The sequence below is a fragment of the Zootoca vivipara genome, chromosome 3, assembly GCF_965207765.1.
Source record: "Zootoca vivipara chromosome 3, rZooViv2.hap1.1, whole genome shotgun sequence".
In the NCBI taxonomy this organism is placed as follows: Eukaryota; Metazoa; Chordata; class Lepidosauria; order Squamata; family Lacertidae; genus Zootoca; species Zootoca vivipara.
The window spans coordinates 48,150,483-48,169,547 of record NC_142586.1 but is presented as its reverse complement, the minus strand read 5'-3'; the positions used below and the strand labels follow the sequence as shown (position 1 = coordinate 48,169,547).

Sequence of the window (19,065 nt, the reverse complement as noted above, 5' to 3'; positions counted from 1 at the left end):
TTTCCCCAAACCTTATCCTCAGAGAGTCACTCGTGGAACTAGGCCAAAACATGTGTATCTATCCATCACAGAACACTTTGCTATTGCATTACTAGGCCTCAGGAGGACAGAAAGAAGCTCCCTTCTTTCCTTATGGACATCAGTAAACCTTTGGTGAGAACAGAAGATGGCACCCAAAAGTATTCAAAATTAGGAAGGGATTCACCGAACATTTATACTAGTAACTTCTCATTTAATTAACCAATAAAACTATACAAATGATTGAGCAAAACATACATGAGAAAGAAGGTGTGCATATTCAAAAGCAGTAATGCGCTAAACTTGAGTGGCTCTTCACAGCTATACTATTGTTCAAAAGGTACTGTTCAAGAGGTATTGTTCAAAATCTGATCTATAACTTTGCTACTGGAATGAACAGCAGGGGATATCATTTCTGATTTTCAGATGCATTTTCCCTCATACTATTTCCCATCACACATCAAAGCAACAAACTGTGTGTCCTGAAAAAAAGAGCTGCATTTAAGTAATAGGCCTTGTGAATGAAAATTACTCATAAATTTAAGAACAAAACCTCAGAGGTTATAAATTTGTTTGGGATACAGAGCAGGGAATGAGTTCCCTCCCTTGTTTCTGTTTATGAACTCATCACAGATGACCTGAATCTCTTTCCAGACCCCGCCTTTCCCACAGCCTATAGCTTAGATTATTCACTTCTTAGCAAAAACACCACCTGCCATATGGACAGGAGATTAATTACCCTGCATTTACATGAATAAAATATATGTGTCAAAACTGCCCTGCATCCATTTTCTTTTGCCACAGCTGTGTTTGGAGATGCTTGCATTGTGAAGTCCCATGCTTTGAGTCTGAGAAGTCTACATTATACTTTGGACTACTGTTACAGGAGGACTGCTGCATCTAACCCCTCCCCCCCAAAAAAACCCATTATATGAGTACCTATGTGCACTTTCCATATCCCTTTGTTAACAAACCTCACTTTTGTAAACTTCAGAAAATTTGCACATTTTCAGCATTCTCAGATCAGTTAAGTAGACTTCTCGCATTAATTTGGGGAGACAACCAGAAAATGTCTTGCTATCTGCTAGAGATTCTGGCAACAGAACTGAAATGGTGGCTATAACGATGAGGTTACAGAGAAAGAGAGAGAGAAGGAAAATCTCTAATGGAAGCAGCAATAAGTCTGAGACCTTATTTGAACTTGGTGGGGGGAAGACGACTGTGGGCTTAATATAAGCAAAAGTTCAAGCCATCTATCTATCTATCTATCTATCTATCTATCTATCTATCTATCTATCTAATCTATCTATCTATCTTGCCCCTGTTGTAGGCAGCTCTCCTTTTGAAATTAAAAGTATGCAGTGAAGCAACCATAGCTGCCAAGTTTTTCCTTTTCTCGCGAGGAAGCCTATTCAGCATAAGGGAAAATCCCTGTAAAAAAAGGGATAACTTGGCAGCTATGGAAGCAACCTCTCAGAAAATATAGCCTACCCTATGATGAACAACTCTTTTGGTCTCTTTCGTAGGATTCCCCACTGCTGCCAATCTGACATGACAGGAAGTGGAAGCAAGACTTGTGATTTATATTGCACCACTAAGATAATAATGAATGGCTGGTTTAGGTTTACCCAGTGCCAGCACCCTAGAACCACACAGGCAACATCTGTGGCAATCTACATTCTGCTTATTGTGGCATGTCTATGACTCAATTCAGAAGCTTTTTTTTTAAAAAAAAGTAGCAATAAACTATGCAGAAGTCACATGGGTAGCAAATCCCCCTCAAAATATTGTTTTATTTGGTGGAGTCTATAAACAAACAAGCGTCAGCGTGTCACCGAGTTGGGATTTACCATGGTGAAAGGGACATTGGATTGTCCTGTTGGCTTTTGAAGAGAAGACAAGAACTATGGAGAAACTGTTACTACACTGATTCAGAGTGTAAGGAAGGATCATAGCACACTTTGTGTTCATTTTGATTTTTTTTTTGTGTATGTGAAGTATCTCTGGGGAAATTTATGTAGTTGCAAAAGATGCTTTAAAAAAATATATATCTAGGAAGTGACATAAAGAACTCTGATTCGACATAGCCAGATGTTAGATGTTTCAAAAATGACTTAGGATAATATTTTCCAATAATAAGGAAGCTATTTTCACATGCTGCACAGAAATTGTGACTTATTCCAGCTGCCGTATGCAAGTAAGCTGCATCAGCTACTAATTGGCATGTGTGTTCTGCAGGGCTCTTACAGACGCGTAAGGAAGACCTCATTCAATTGGATAGGTGCCTGTATCCTAAATCTGTCAATTGGATAGTTGCCTATTCCCCTAATCTGTATCTTGAAATAACCCATGCAAAAAGAATGAAAGCTTTGTGCAACATGCATGCTAGTAGGTGATATCTTTTAAAAAATTCTCTTTCTAAGCAATTCCTGCACTTGAGACAGAGCAGGGAATGAACTCTCCTGAATGGAACAATGTTTATTACAGTAGAGCTGGGTGATTCAGTAAGAACAGGATGTGCCCAATTAGTGTGTGTTTTCCACTCCTCAATCCTATTTCATAAACTCCTATTACACAAGTCAGCATATGCACAGCATTTATCCTTTCTCCCTTGTTCATTACTGCTCCTTTTATGCCAGGTCCTCCAATTTGCCTACTGGAAGAAGCACCAGCAAACCAGTACAGGAATCAAGATATATACACTGTGGGACAGAAATCAAGTGTGTTTGTTTCTGTATCTATATGTATGTCAGATACTGCCTGGCCTTCTAATTTACGCAAAGTGCATGCCACTAGTTTGCCCTTCAGCTCACTCTAAATTTACCTTTTGTACGAGGCGCAATCTCTCTCCAGAGTGCAGACGCCCCAATTAACTATAATTCAAAAGATATGTATAGTATATCCCAAACCAAAAACACCAGGTTGCCTAACATGAAGGAATGCAATGTGTGTGTGCTCTTTCCAAGGTAAATAATTACATAGAAGTCTGGTTTATGGGACTATAAAGTCACCACATAAATACCAAGTTTTGTAAAGAGTAAATGTAAATTTCAAGGAAGCAGGAGTGACGTCAAAACTTTACCTTTTCAACACCAAAGTACTAATCATTTGCATAATAGAGACTTTCATTTACAGTAAAGTGGCATGGTTACTAATAAATGGATTTATCTTGACAAGGATACGGCATCTATTTTTGACGCTTAAATATGGGCTTATGTTTACTAAGATCAACTCAGGCCTGTACATGTGTTTATTCCAGTTTTTAAGCATTCACTCCCATAAGTGATAGCATCTAGGATAGGTTACTACAATTCATTATATGTGGGACTGCCTCTGAAGATGTTTCGGAAACTTCAGCTGATGCAGAATTCAGCGGAGCTGGTTGCTCACCGGGGCAAGACAGTTTGAGCATATTACACTGATCCTGACCCAACTGCACTGGCTGCCAATTAGTTCCGGGCCCAAATCAAACTGCTGGTTTTGGCCTATAAAGCCTTAAATGGCCCAAGACCGCAATACAGTGGTACCTTGGTTCCGGAAGCCTGAAGCATACTTAACCTGAAGCGAATTTTCCCACTGAAAGTAATGGAAAGTGGATTAATCTGTTCCAGACAGTCCGCAGAGTACTTAAACTGAAAATACTCAAACCAAGGTGTACTTAAACCGCAAACCAAGGCGTACTTAAACCGAGGTATGACTGTACCTCAAAGACCGCCTCTCCCCATATGAACCAACACAGACCCTGAAATCATCACCTGAGGCCCTTTTTCGTGTGCCTCCACAAGAGATCCGAAGGGTGGCAACACAAGAATGAGCCTTCTCTGCCATGACTTCCCATTTGTGGAATGTTCTCTCCAGGGAGGCTTGCCTGGTGCTATCATTATACAGTCATACCTCAGAAGTCAAACGGAATCCGTTCCGGAAGTCCGTTCGACTTCCAAAACGTTCGGAAACCAAGGCGTGGCTTGACAGGAAACTCCTGCAGACAATCGAAACATGCATCAAACATTCGTGTTTCAAAGAACATTCACAAACCGGAACACTCACTTCCAGGTTTGCGGCGTTCGGGAGCCAAAATGTTCAACTTCCAAGATACGACTATAAATCTTTATGTGTCAGGCAAAAACTTCCCTCTATAACTAGGCCTTTGGCCTTCAACTATCTGTAGCCTTTTAGAAGTGGGCAGAATGTTTTTAATGTATTTATTTTTCCTCTTGGTTTTAATGTATCGGCTGGGTTGTGAGGAGGTTGCAAACTTGTCTGTCTGTCTGTCTGTCTGTCTGTCTGTCTGTAAGTCTCTTTGGGTTGGCCTGGCGTGGGCCAGATGAAGCAACTAACAAATTTAATAAAGAAGAAGAAACAACTCTTGTGATATTAACACTACGTGGTTCATGTAGAAGACAAAATAAGTTTATCAGTTTGTTTGCTGGGACTTGGAGTAAGCATTTTGTACTTGGATTAAAGACCAAACCAAGTCACCACTGTTGGGTTGCTTATTTATTAAAACAATAAAAATCAAGGTTTTTTAAAGGGTTGCTGCACATAAGGGAGTTAGAATAAAGTTGCAGCACTGGTCGCTTTTGCAGGTTTTTAGATGTGCTCTCCAAGGGTTTACGTGTGGATTTCATTCAGCTGCTGAACAGACTGTTTTCAAGACCTGGCACCACTACCAGACTCCACAAGTGTGCAAAAAGTCATTTGCCAGCTTTGCAACCTAAGAAAAGAGAGTCTTAATGGTTAACCGCACAAAATTAAAATTCTTAAAGCCATTAATCACACTCTCATGACGGCAGTGTGCAGCATATGCTCATGTAGGTCTTTGCCTTTAGCCATAATCAAGAGGTATTAACCTCTCCATGGAAAAGAGCTGCATGAGGTTCTACAGTAACACAGTGACAGGAGCCAAGTGGGATAGGCAAAGGTCAAACAAATTCACTTTGTATTAAATGACAGTTATGTAAGAAATAACTTAATACCTGAACACAAATGGGCTGATTAACATTCATGAAATGAGACTCATCAATCCTCAACATAAAAGCGGAGCTAAAATTTATGTCACAATTCCCTGCTCAATGGCACTGCGAGCGGCAGGAGTCCAAATGGGTCGCTGCTAAGTCACTGTGTTCTGTAGTCAGCCATTTGTCAAAGGAGCAAAATTATCTGATAAATGCTCTTTCATTCAATCCACAGATAAATGAAGGGTGAGTTAGAGGAAGTTAAAATACCAACACTGCTCTTGCATCATAAAGCAATGAAAGCAGGAGGGAGAACAGGTCTAGGTTGATTTTTTAAAAGATGGTGCCTCATTTCAATCATGTCTAGGTATTATGTGGTAGTTACTACAAGATGCGTCTTCTTTTTGTATCTCATCAGATATCTGTCCAACATTCAGTGTTCCTAGGAAACATCCAATGTTCCTAAGAAAAAGAAGAGCAGGGTGCTGTTGGGGTTTTGTTGGCTGCTGGTCAAGCCACCAAATGGTGGGGGATAAAAATACCTTCCAAATTATCCCTTTTTACTCTGATAATGTTTATTCTGGCAGGGACCATTTGGCTTAGCCCTGATTCAGGCAGGCTTCACTGAGCTAGGTTACTTGTCTGTCTCTAGACTGCATCATATTAGTAGCAGAAGGAGCCAATGTGGAAGCCTCCAGATGCCATTCAGCTACAATTCTCATCATTCCTAGTCATTGGCCATGCTGGCTGGGGCTGATGAGAGTTGGAGTCCAGAAATGTCTGAAGGGTGCTACGTTGACTACACCTCCATCAGTTAAATCTAGTGAGCCCAGGTCTGAAAATGACATCAAAAAGTACTATCTGTCCCACATAAGGACACGCGAGAGTTTAGATCACTGCAACTACATAACTCAGGTGTCCATTGCATGCAATGGTTGCTGACCAAAAGATAAACATCAGACATTATAGGACAATCCTCACTATGAGAGGAATTCAATGCAGTGCTAAGAAGATTGCTTCATCAGACCAAGCATATCTGGTTGTCTGAATGGGACCAGAGGTGTGGGCCTGAAGTCACTTCCTAGGCCACATACTGAGAAAGGAAGGGGGGGTTACATCTTTGGATTTTGTAGGCAGTTCTCTAGTTGGGACCTACACGATGTGTTCTATATCTAAGGAACCTTTACCTCTAGCTAGCACCAACTACTAGCTAGCAACCCATATCACAATGTGGAGTACAGTACAGAGTGGTCACAGGGAACAGAAAAGCTGGCCAGCCCAGAATGAAGTCTTTGCCCAAAAATCAATGAATCTAAGTTTCAAAGGAGATAAAAGTTATTGCACTACAGAAGATGTGAAAACTACTGAAAAATCTTTAATTGCTTTTCACTTTACCCTTAGAAATACAGAACACAGTATTATAGACAACACACACATAAATACTGATCTAGGAAACAGCTTCCCTAAGTGCACACAGTGTTTCCACAATCAGGATGCAATTCACCACAAACATTCCCTAAACCACATTTATCACTGGTGGACATATATGCGGTAGAATATATGAAACCTGATTATCCCAATCTTTCAATTACCTGATTTTGCCAACTGTACCCCCAACTAACTCAAGGTCAATTAAACCTTAAGAAAACAACATTGCCATGCACTATTCTTGCCCCATGGTCATCTGCTTGCATGAGCAAATACCGCACAGCTCTACTGGGGCAATCTTGGCAGTTTTTCATACTGTGCATAGTTTATGTTATATCTGAAAATGTGGTCATTACATTATCAGCAGCATTAATGTTCTCTTGAGAAAAGAGATTACCTTGCCCCAAGAAATCTCATAATAAAATGTAAAGACATTCTCCTAAATGACCTTCTCCACAAAACAACCCCTCAAGCCAAGAGTACTCAGTAGAACACTAAAAATAGCTAAAGGTAAATCTTCCACTGCACAGAGGTCCTAAATGAAGATAGTTGTGCCATATGCCTGGAAGGAATCATTTGTCCATAACGTCTCAAAAGCATTCAGACAGCTCAACAGAGATACACTTGTTTTAATGCTTCCCACTCCCACTTCTTGGAACTGGTACCGTGGATGAACATTCTGCCCTGAGTGCCCATAACCATTAAGGATTTGGCATGCAGTTTCCTGCGAGAATCACTTCAACAGAAACCATTCTTTTTTAGGCTGCTCATCTCTCATCAGAAAGTGAAAAGAAGAGTGTTGCAAGAAACCACTTCTTTGTTTGCCTTCTATATTCAGGGCATACTAACAACACAACAGCATCCTTTGTTCAGCATCCGTGCTTAGACTCCTCTGCACCTGAAGGAAGTGCAGCTGAGTTTGTCCTGCGGTCACCCTCTTTTGTGACAGATATTCAGAAAATACAATTCAATGTTCTGGTTGTCGTGAGATTGCTGACCAATCCCTTTTGCACAGGATCTTGTATGTTCAGATGATACTGTCCTCTGCTAGGATCCTGTCACCAGATCCCTGGTGATTATTTCCTTTGGTGACAGTTTTCCCCAACTTTGCTCTCTTGAAACCAGCAATATTGCATGTCTGTCTAGTTGTTTAGCATTGCTCACAAGCACTTTTGCACATTTAAACAACAAAAAAGGCTTTTTTATTGGAGACTACAGAGAATCATTTAACTTGGAAGGGATCCTGTAGGCCATCTAGATGAACCCACTGCTTGATGTAGGAAATCCTAAAGCAAAGCATACCTAACACCTCTGCTTGAGGACAAGAAGGCAGAGGCCGGAACTAAAAGCATAAATGGATGCAGGAAAAATTCGCACAAGAAACCAAAGGAAAAACAAAAATTATTCTGGCTATGCACTAGTGTAAATATATTGAACCAGGTCTCAGTTATTCAGCAGCACCTATATATTCATTTCTGGATCAGAACCATTACTGATTCTGGATGAGCAACTGAAGATCCTACCCCCATGGAAAAAGAATTTTGCCTTGGGACCCTTAAATGATCAGCTTGGGAAGTGAGTAAGGAATACCAGACACAGGGCTTAGTGTCGCACTAGCAGATTTGAGACCAGCCAATGGCAAAGTTAGCTTTGAAGATGGTCCTCCCAGGTGTTTCATTAATTACGGAAGGCAAATGGGGCAAGAGGATTAACTGTCTGTCAAGGCAGAGATGTTCCTTAATTATCTCCACTTAGCTGGGCATTTAGCTCTCTGCAAGGAAATGTATTGTGATTGAAGGGACAATGTGTCTGAGACACACCTCTTAGGCCATTGCTGTTTTCTGGACTCTCTGGTGTCTATGGGCATAGCCAGGATTTATGTTAGGGGGGCAGAACTGAACTACCTGTGATGTGATTGATCAGTTGGTTACTATTTTTATTTATTCTCTTGACTGGGGGAGGGCAGCTGCCCCCCTGCCTACATCCCCAGTTATATAAGGCAGAGTGAGGTAGCTGCCCCTGCTGGCAGGTGTTGAGGGTTGTGGGGTCAGTGACAGTGAGGTGTGTGCCACACAGCCTGCCCTAGATCCCCTAATCTTGTCTGGTGGTCTCAAATGTGGTAGAAGGTGCTGCATGTTTAAGTCAGATTCAACTTCCACTCTGGTTTGCTTCTGTACTGTATGTGAAATGGGGGTGGCAGTGGGGCCATCTTGTTTTTCACCTCAGACAGCAAAAAGCTTTGGTCCAGCCTTGGCTATTGCCAAGGATATCTGAGAGACCTTCACTGTGACCAATTACAATCATTGGGATCCACGAGCAAGCTGTCTTCAAATTACCCATCTGTGTGTCTAGCTGCACTGCAGATATGGCAAAAACCATGCCCAGGGAACTTTTTGGAAGTACTGTACCATTTGCTTGTTTGGGCTAGCCTTGGGAGGTGGATTAAACACGACCGTTTTGAATGAGATTAGGTAGAAGCTACCAAGTTACCTACTTAGATCAGGGATTGAGAACCTGTGGCCCTCCAGTTGTTGTTGGACTACAACTCACATCCTCCTTGCAGGGGCTGATGGGAGCTAGAATCCAAGAACAGCTGAAGGGCTGCAGATTCTCCCATCCTTAATCTAGATAAATGTATCAACATGAATTAAGGCAACAGCAGACTAAGTGAGGTTGTGTCTTTTTGTACATATCACATGATGTTCTTAATGTTCTTAATAGAGCAAAGATAGATCCTTTTCCTTTCCCGAACTAAAAACTGCCTACATTATGCAATGCAACCTTAATGGTGTAAAACTGAGTTTATAATTCGCTTTTACTAAATGAAATCACTTTTATGGTTGGGTAAACCATGAATAATATTTAGTAGTATAAGAAAATGTGCTGTAGAATTAAACATTGTTATCCCATCTTGCTATTGTGGTTAAATCCTACCAAAGGTGAGCATCTGGGAATCTGCTTGAACCCCATTTCACTAAAGTTAAAGAAACAGAAAAGAAACAAAATTATATTGGTGGTTAAATGAGAAATATGCTTTGCCACATTAAATTCCCAGTAATAAATGCCTTTCTACACATTTTATTACTGTGTCAGGACCAGTAGTAAACAAACTTGCAAGCAGTAACTTGAAAAAGTCTTCGGCTGTAATCACACATCCCATTATTATTTGGGTATTAACTGATATCACTTGATATTTAGCATTTCTAGCTGACCACTTATTATCCCTGTTCATCTTGTTTAATGATGTAAGGGCCATGTGAAATTGTGTTTTTAAGGTATGCTCAACCCCTGCAAATGCACCTCCAGTGTCAAACACTTGCTTCCTGTCACATAATGTGTGAAGCAGGCCTCAAGCAATCACCCAACCATAGAAGTTGGAACCCTTTTCATAGATCTACATCATGGGTAGGCAAACTAAGGCCCGGGGGCCAGATCCAGCCCAATCACCTTCTAAATCCAGCCTGCGGACGGTCTGAGAATCAGCGTGTTTTTACATGAGTAGAATGTGTCCTTTTATTTAAAATGCATCTCTGGGTTATTTGTGGGGCATAGGAATTCGTTCATATTCCCCCAAAAAAATATAGTTCGGCCCCCCACAAGGTCTGAGGGACAGTGGACCGGCCCCCTGCTGAAAAAGCTTGCTGACCCCTGATCTACAACAACTATTCCTTAATGTTCTTTTAGATATACCTGTGTATCAAATTGCTTGGAGCCAAACGTTATGTGAAGTGCAGTTGTGTGCAAATCTGCAAGCAACTTTAAAAAACAAAAACAAAGAAAGCAGAAGTAGAGATAGGAAGCTACACTCTTTAGTAGAATTATTGGTGGGAAGAAGATGCCAGTTTGGGCAGAGAGATGACAAAGGAAAGAGGCCCCACAACCCCTTTCTTATTGGACTATTTGGTGCTCAAAATCTACCAGAAACCCATGAAGAAATATCCTCTTCCTCCCTGTGTGTAAAAGCAGCTGGCAGGTGGGGGATGGGGTAGGGGAGCATTTTGAGAGATGAAACAGCCAGAGGGGAAAGGGTTAAGCAATTCCTACACTCATACTGGCATCTTCTCACATATGTTTTTCCTTAAAAGTAATGCCGGAGCAAAGTTACATGCAACTATAGTTTGACCCTAGGTTTGCTTCAAGGTTTATTCCACAGAAAGCAGTTCTCTGGATGAATTCAACCTGTACATAGGTAAGCATATTTGATGACAGGAAATATACATGCTTTATGGCACATACTGCATTCAACATACTTAATAAAAGTTATCTTTACAACAACCCTGTAAGGTAGTCCAAAATTATCGTTCATAGTTTGCAGATAGGAAGCTGATTCTGTGAACATAACAGCTTCCCTAAGGCTGCCTACTGAGTTCAGTGCCGAGGTAAGATCTGAACTCCATTTGCCACTTACACTCTTAGTTACCCCCCCCCCATCAGCTCTTACAGAAGTTACAACTACTCATAAAGTCCTCTTCCAAGAGCTCCAGCAATACTTCCAGCAGCAACAGGAGGAAGAGGAACTATGGCACTTGGCGGCCTTAGTGGAACAGTCGTTGCTGCTGCTTTGCTTTTAAGAGGCAGGCACAGTGTCAGGAGCACAGGAATAGACTGGCGAAAGGTCTGGCTGTATTGACTCTGGCAAGGACTGATTAACTACAAGCTTCAATGACCTTCTTGGTACATAAATATATAGCACAAGTACTCTGATGGACAGTAACTGGATCAGTTGGGCAGCAGTGCAAATAAATAGTAAATATGTCACTGCAATTAAAGGGACACACGACTCATGGATAAATCTATGCGCTCCTAAGGATATGCGCTGGCATGTCAGTCTCAAGTGCCAGGGAGGCTTTTGGCCACCTCTGCCCAGAGCTTGGTCTGACACCTGAGTGCATGCACATGAAAATGCACACAACTGCTCTGCTAGTTGCATTCTACATTCACTTTCGCGGAGGGGGCACAATCTGGACACAGTAAGCGGCCTTCCCCAACCGCATCAACCAAAGAGCCAAGATTTGCATGCGCAAATAAGATACATTAAAAAAGGACCAAATTTATATGCATTGATCTAGCGCCGGTGCAGTTTCCCCTCACTACCTAACTAGCCTGTCACTTCAAGTTCACCCAGGGCCTCTGGTCTTCCACTATGTTCAAATGAAGACTTCCTGTCTTCCCTTAATACACAAGCTGAGGAATGAGTTCTGACTTGCAGGAAAGAAGGAATATATCTGGCAGATTCTAACAACAAGCCCACTTTCCAATTTCCCAAAAGGTGTTAAAGCAACTTTTCCTGAAGTATGTGGCCTTCTCATGAGCCACCTACTTAAAATCCACCTGTCAATCAGAGCCCACCTGGGTCAGTAGCCCTTGAAAGCTGGAGTGTTGTCAGCATACATCACTCTGAACATCCAAGATGTGACGTTACTCATGAAGAGACTAGCCACCTGTTTGTAGCTACATTGGGATAGAAAACACTGAAATATTTCCTTGTTTTCTTTCATGCACCTTGTACCATTTTGCCTGCTTAAGCCTTCTTTCGCTAAACCTCTTAAAACTGGCATTGAGGTGCTTGTGCTAGATGCAAAACAGGCATTTTGCCCTCACATGTCCAGATCGTTCCGCTTCATGCTACAAGGGTGTGTCGGTGGGATTCTGACCAAGGAAAGCAAGCTCCCCTACCCCCCTGGGAGTGACAGCATTGGTTGCTCCCTTCCTCTCCATAACTAAAATTACTCACTTGGAGCCATAAGAATTTCCCTCACCTCAAGCTCAGAGGAAAAGGAGGGGTTGGTGGCAGCAAATGTCACTTGGCAGAGCCCTGAGAGACTCCTGCTCCAGTGCTGGGATTGAGCTTGTGGCTTTGCTGTCACAGATTTCTGAAACAAGGAACTGACATCTTTCCTCATCCTTTTAGGATTCTAGGATTCCCAGCAGCTTTCTCAACATCAGCCACTCCGCTCCCTCCATTTAAGTTAGCTGAGGGGGTATCGATGAATGTGGAATCTGCAATTTGCACCAAATTCAGAATGAATGTTCCTGATTTGCATTAAATGGGTGGGTGGGGGAGGAGGGTGTGAAATGAATGGTGGTTAGAAAAAGAGACTCAGATGGTGTTGAGGCCAGTAAGATTTGTGTGGGAGAGGTGTTTCTGCATCTACATCTGAATGGATTTTGGAGGCAAGTCGGAAGGGGTCTTAAGATGGTGGGTGCTGAGAACCCAAGGGGAAATGACAGGTTAACAGGTGGAAATGGGGTTTATATTACAGCTGGACTGAATTATTTAACTTGAAGAAATGGTGTCTGAATTTCTTTCTTTCCTTAATTCACTTTGCAAGTCATTTTGGACTACTTCAGCCTTTGAGCAGGGTAAAAAATGCTTTAAATAAATAAAAAAATGAATGTACTTGAGATGACAGAGGATATTGTTAGAAGCTAACCACTGGTCCTATTACTAGCCCCCTCAATTATTTTTTGTTTGTTTGTTTAAAATTTTTGCTAGGTGCAATAGCTCAGTTGTTAAAATAAATCCTTAGAAAGAGCAAACGGAAAGCTTCAGAGTCAACCACCACCTTCCCCTCTCATCCACCAAGATTTACAAACACTGATCACAGAGCACAATGTTTCCTCAAAATGTACTGTACTTTTTATTCTTAGATTACTGACTCACATGAGCAAATGTCTGAGCTTCTACTGATGCACAGTTATTGTACAAAAACTAGCAGGAAAGTGTGCACGCACGCACACACAAACAAACCTGTGTGTGTGTGTGTGTGTGTGTGTGTGTGTGTGTGTGTGTGTGTAAAAGGCCACAATTTAGTACTGCAAAAGTGCAGCAGTGTGTTTACAGTCTAGCAGCACAGAAACAGAAGCCAGCATATGGACTGCTTGCAGTACAAGTTACTGAACCAAACACATGTTGTTTTTTTAGCTTCAGTCTCCACTGAAAATTCATTCCCCAATTGCCTCTGTGGGTGCGCGTGTCATTCTTCTAAAAGAAGATCATCAAGCAGTAATTAGTCACAATTTGGCATTTATACTGCTCACATTAAAAAGGTAAGCATTTCTGAGTGAACTCTGCCTGACAGATCTTACATGGATGGAAACAGAGTGCTTCATGATCCTCCTAAAACCTTCTGAATGATTATGTGTTTTGCTTTCAGCCTGTAACTTCTTACGTGTTGTGACTTTAACTTTATTTTATTCAAGCATATATTGTGAAAAATGGTACGCAAATCCAATAATGGCTCAATTTCCATTTTAAATATTAAAAACTTTTTTGAACAGCAGCAAACCACTTTTATGAATGGTATACTTGCACTCAACAGGACTGTTAGCTAAAAAGTAACTGTATCACATGCAGTATAAACTCATACATTCCACTAAGTTCAACAGAGATTACGCCCAGACAAGGGTACCTAGAATTGCAGCCCTATGTGGACCTGTCATTAAAATAAGGTAAAGGGTAAGGTAAAGGGACCCCTGACAGTTAGGTCCAGTCGCGGACGACTCTGGAGTTGTGGCGCTCATTTCGCTTTACTGGCCAAGGGAGCCAGCGTACAGCTTCCGGGTCATGTGGTCTGGCAAACCAGAGCAGCACACGGAAACGCTGTTTACTTTCCCGCCGAAGTGGTACCTATTTATCTACTTGCACTTTGATGTGCTTTCGAACTGCTAGGTTGGCAGGAGCAGGGACTGAGCAACGGGAGCTCACCCCATCGCGGGTATTCGAACCGCCAACCTTCTGATTGGCAAGCCCTAGGCTCTGTGGTTTGGACCTGTGTTTGCAGTATCTGTCATTAAGATAACAGGTAACAAATATTGAGTCGATTCTCTGAACTTGAAGGATTTGAGACTAGTTATTTGCTCTTCTTTCTTTTCATGTGAATGTATATTTCCAAGAACAGGAGAATGCAGCTTTTCATTTAGTTATATCCCTCTTTCGAGGTTTTGGCCGATTCCAAACAATGGAAGACTACTTGAAAATTGTTGCGTTGGGACACAAAATAAAATGAACGTTGAGATCTGTAAACAGAAGACTTAAGTTACTGTTTATTTCTGATTATGGGCCTTATCTGTAAAATCGTCATAGATTCTGCATTCTGATTAAAAGCTTCTCAACCCAAGGAGTTAAAACAATGCATGAGAAATGTCCTTTTGAATAACTCTGATATTTTCATTTGGTTTCCTCCCAAATCCATCAGTATGACCATCAAAAATAATATAAAACCTGTTGGCATACACGCAGAAGACCTGGGCCTCCAAGCCCCTCCCCCGTAAGCATCTGCCGAGTGTCTTCTCCCTCCGGTAGCCAACTGTAATATGATACAGGCTCTGTGCGAACCTGAACACGCTATCGCAGAGTTCATCCAGCGTTAGCGTGGTTTGCAACAGCAGCAGCAGCAGCAGCAACAAGAAGAAACTCAGAGAGAAGTACTTGCATATTTACAAGCGTTTATTCCAAAGCATCTCGGAAGATAGACCAAACGTGTCTTTCTTCATCAGCAAAGGAAAAGCAACTAACATTACAATAGTACAACAAACGGAAGTATACATCATGTGACACATTCAACATCCTCTTCCAAGCCTGTTCCTGTTTAAGGTGGAACAGAATCTACTATGAAATCCTAACAAAATCCACTTAAGTGGCTTGTGGATACCCAGTTGCTACAATTAGTGGGTGGTGATTATATTGCTCCTACGCATGCTACTATTGTGATCAGCCTCACACTTTAGGCAGCAAACGTGTAGAAGTGAAACAGCAATGCCTTGGCCTTTAAATAACCATGTATATGTGCTAGGAGCACTGACTGAGCCAGGATTCTCAAACACATGCAATATGACTGTTGAGATGTGTTTTTAGCAATTGAGCACTCCATGAAAGCTGTAGAGCCAACCTTGATTGTGTTCATACAGGTCCTTATCACTGAATTACTGCAGCTTTCACCATTGCAGGAAAATCTGTCCACAGCAGCTTAGTATACAGTCATACCTCGGTTTAAGTACACCTTGGTTTGAGTATTTTCAGTTTAAGTACTCCGCGGACCTGTCTGGAACGGAATAATCCACTTTCCATTACTTTCAATGGGAAAGTTTGCTTCAGGTTAAGTACACTTCAGTTTAAGTACTCCGTGGACCGTCTGGAACAGATTAATCCACTTTCCATTACTTTCAATGGGAAAGTTCGCTTCAGGTTAAGTACAGACTTCCGGAACCAATTGTGTTTGTAAACCGAGGTACCACTGTATATGTAACTGCAACATAGATGTAACACTTTATGAATCTGATGAAGCAGACTGTAGTCCAGGAGGGCTTATGCCACAATAAATTTGTGAGTCTTTAAGGTGCCACAAGTGTGTTGTTGTTGTTGTTGTTGTTGTTGTTGTTGTTGTTGTTGTTGTTGTTGTTTGTTGCAACAGTCTAACACAGCCAACCCTCTAGAAATAAACTGATACCATCTCTTTAGCAAATATACCTAGACAAAGGGAAGGTATTACATGCTATGCGCCAGTTCACATAGCAGAATATGCCTGAAATGTAGTAACTTGTACTGCACAATTAGATGTGATGATCATGTGTACTGGGTATATGTGCTAGAAAAAAGAGACCAACTTCTGCTATCTACGTGGGTTGCATGTTATTTCCCAGGCAGGAACTTCTTCTATGTACATTTTTAATGTGCAAATATCCACACATCCACAAAGTCTTCTTGCACAGGCCTAGATAGAACACGGGGCTGATCAGATTCAAGTTCATTAAACGTTCAATAAAATGAAACTGACACGATTCTACGGCCTACTTTAGCAGCAACTTAATCTGATCTTGTTACTTTACTCAAATCATCAGACTTAGTTTCAAAACTAAGTTATGCACACAGAACGAATTTGTGGATGGTTCCCCACCCCCTCCCCACCTCCGCTCCTTATTTGGGTTAGGGAGGAGGGAGAGGGAAAAGGACCTCTTTTGAGAAAAGGCTGTTTGTAAGTTTTTAAAAAAGGAGATCACATGACAATAGTATTGCTGTGTATCGTGCAAGCACTGTTGGAGTCAATCCAATTTCTATACAAGTATTGCCATTTTGACAACAAAGCGGCCTTATTGAAACAGGCAGGCTTCATCTTAATTCTGGCACCACTGAATGTAGAGTACACACTGGCCAGGGAACAATGAACCAAGAAAAGAGTTACAAATCTCTAGTGACAACTGCACGCAAAGAAAGAGAAGATTCATTGTGATAAGGTTGTTTATTACACCATTTGGGAAGGACACTTTCAAAGAAATGGATGCTTTTTTTTGCATAGCAAAAACCACAACACTCCTCCCCCCCCATATTTTCCACAACTCCTGGCCCTCTCACTGATCACAAAACCACTACACATTTCTTTTAAGGAAACTTTGCAACAGTCCAATGTAAGGAAAAACCTTTCCCCTTATTACTTCATTTCTCCCTACCCTTAATTTTCCTGTCAAACAAGCCATTTAGTGCTTTCAAAGCGATCTTCAGTTCCCAAGGCACCCACTGTACTACTGCACTACTTTACTGTACAGTACTGGAAAAAGAAACTGGGTGCTCTACTCAGTTTGCATATATTTCCTCTTAAATTCAGTGCAGTTTTGTTGCCTCCTGAAATGGACTCGCTTGAGGAATTTTATGCCTGCAGACCCAGCAACACTAGATTAAAGGATGTGGAACGGATGTCCTCTCCTTCCACCTTCCCTTGGACCTTCTAATCTGCCTGCCTTAGAAATTGGTCACAAGGAGAATGAAGGGGAAATATAGTGGTAATTTTTCAAATATTTAAATGTATTTATGGAAGAAAATTGAGGGTGGTGTATTATCACACCAAGCACCAATAAAAGAGTAAGAACCAGTGGTTTCAAGCTATAGGGTTGTTGGCTTCTGAAAACATTCAAAAGTCCTTCCTTACAGCAGCAACAGAGTGAGACTGTTTCCAGTGCCAAGCAAGGTATCTAAAACAAACATTAAGCTTTCTATGTGCCACTTAACAGGTGTGGCTGTATACAGTGTGTGGAAGATGAATCTAATGTACATTCTTGCCACTGTAGGTTTCACATGGCTAACAGGTTTAAGGGAAATCATCAGTGTCTCCAGCATGAAATGATTGGGACCTAACTGACAGAACACCGGAATAATTTGTAATTGATTTGAGAAAGGTTTCTGACTCCCAATTGTTTTAACAATAACAGAACATGTCAACCACATCCTGAAACTACTAATCACACATAAATACATTTTAAAAGTGTGACAAGAGCCCAGGTGGAAATACTGCCTTCAATTCAAGCTCTCCATGGGTTGTGAAACAGGCAGTTCACTAGATGGCTATTTTTGAAAGTACAGCAGCCCATTCCAAAGTGCTGAATTATGAAAATGTTAGCGGGGGGGGGGGGGACATGCTGGAAACTTACTAAATTTTAACCATTCCTTATTTTGCCTTGTTCTCTTCACAGTTGCCTGCACACTTTGTTTTGTATGTAATAAATTGATTTTTAAAAATAAAACAAAAAGCCAGCCCTTGTATATTCTTAAAATAATAAATAAATGAGTATCCAAGGGATTTTTGTTTTGTTTTTTTGGCTGAACAACTGTATCTTGGCAGTAAATCCCTAGAACAAAAGTTTAATCTTTCAGAACTAATTATTCAAGCTTGGATGATGTGAATGAGATCTTTTATGGGTTTTTTCTGTAAGTAATTGGGATGGGAAGGAATTAAAATAAGTTGCAGCGCTAATTAAAATACTTTCTCAGCCCTTCTACTGTATAGTGAAAGCAGGGTTTTTGTTTTGCAATAACATTACCTTAAATTTTCCGTTGTGTCTGAAAGAAGACACTATATTGACATTGTATATATAATAGCTGCAGAATACAGAGTCCCAGTGGCTCCCCCACTGCTAGTTATGGTGCCCAAGCTCTGGTGGGCATTTTCTCTTCCTTGGCTCAGCCAGTAATAAGAAATCCCATCTTACATCTTAGGACTGTGGCTGCCTTCAGAGTTGTATACTGTATAGTTATTTATCTGCTTGACATTTGATTCCATAGGGAGGGCACCACTATCAAGAAGCCCCTCTACCTGGTTCCCTGCTGCATCCCTCTGACTGGGTACAAAACAACTGACAAGAGTAATTACCATTCAGTTTAATTACAGTAAAATTTACTATGCTTGAATCCCATTTATTCCATTGGAAGAGATATTAACATGCTATACTTTTCTATGGAAATTGAAAAAGACTTAAAAGTGCTTAAAGGTCACTGGAACAGGCTCATAATCTACAGCAAAAAGTTGTCTTAACTGTAGAAATGAAAGTTTTTAGTTTTCAATTGCAGTCTTCACTGCTCTTGAAAAAAGATATATACAAACTAAATTTTTAAAATATTATATTAATGAGTTGGATTCTTTAACTTTGTTTAATGTTCACAGTTTCTACTGAGGCAACCGCTTATGGTTGACTGGGACAGATAAAAAACATGCTGCCCGTCAGTTTAGGAATACAAAGCATAACTTTCTCTCTGAACAAAGAGTTCTTGGCCAGAGTGGCGCTGCCAAACTGCTCCCAGCCATTTCAGAACAAAGCATGGAAAGACTTAACCACAAGTATTACTGCTGCAGCACTTTCAACTCCTCAGCTGGTCCTTAATATTCCAACTCTTAAG

At 41.1% G+C, this 19,065-nt stretch overlaps 1 protein-coding gene across 2 annotated transcripts in view; it reads right to left on the bottom strand.

Annotated features, from left to right (window-relative positions):
- Positions 1–19,065, bottom strand: part of FOXO3 (forkhead box O3) — a 115,745-nt gene that overhangs the window by 50,662 nt on the left and 46,018 nt on the right. The window lies entirely within an intron of this gene.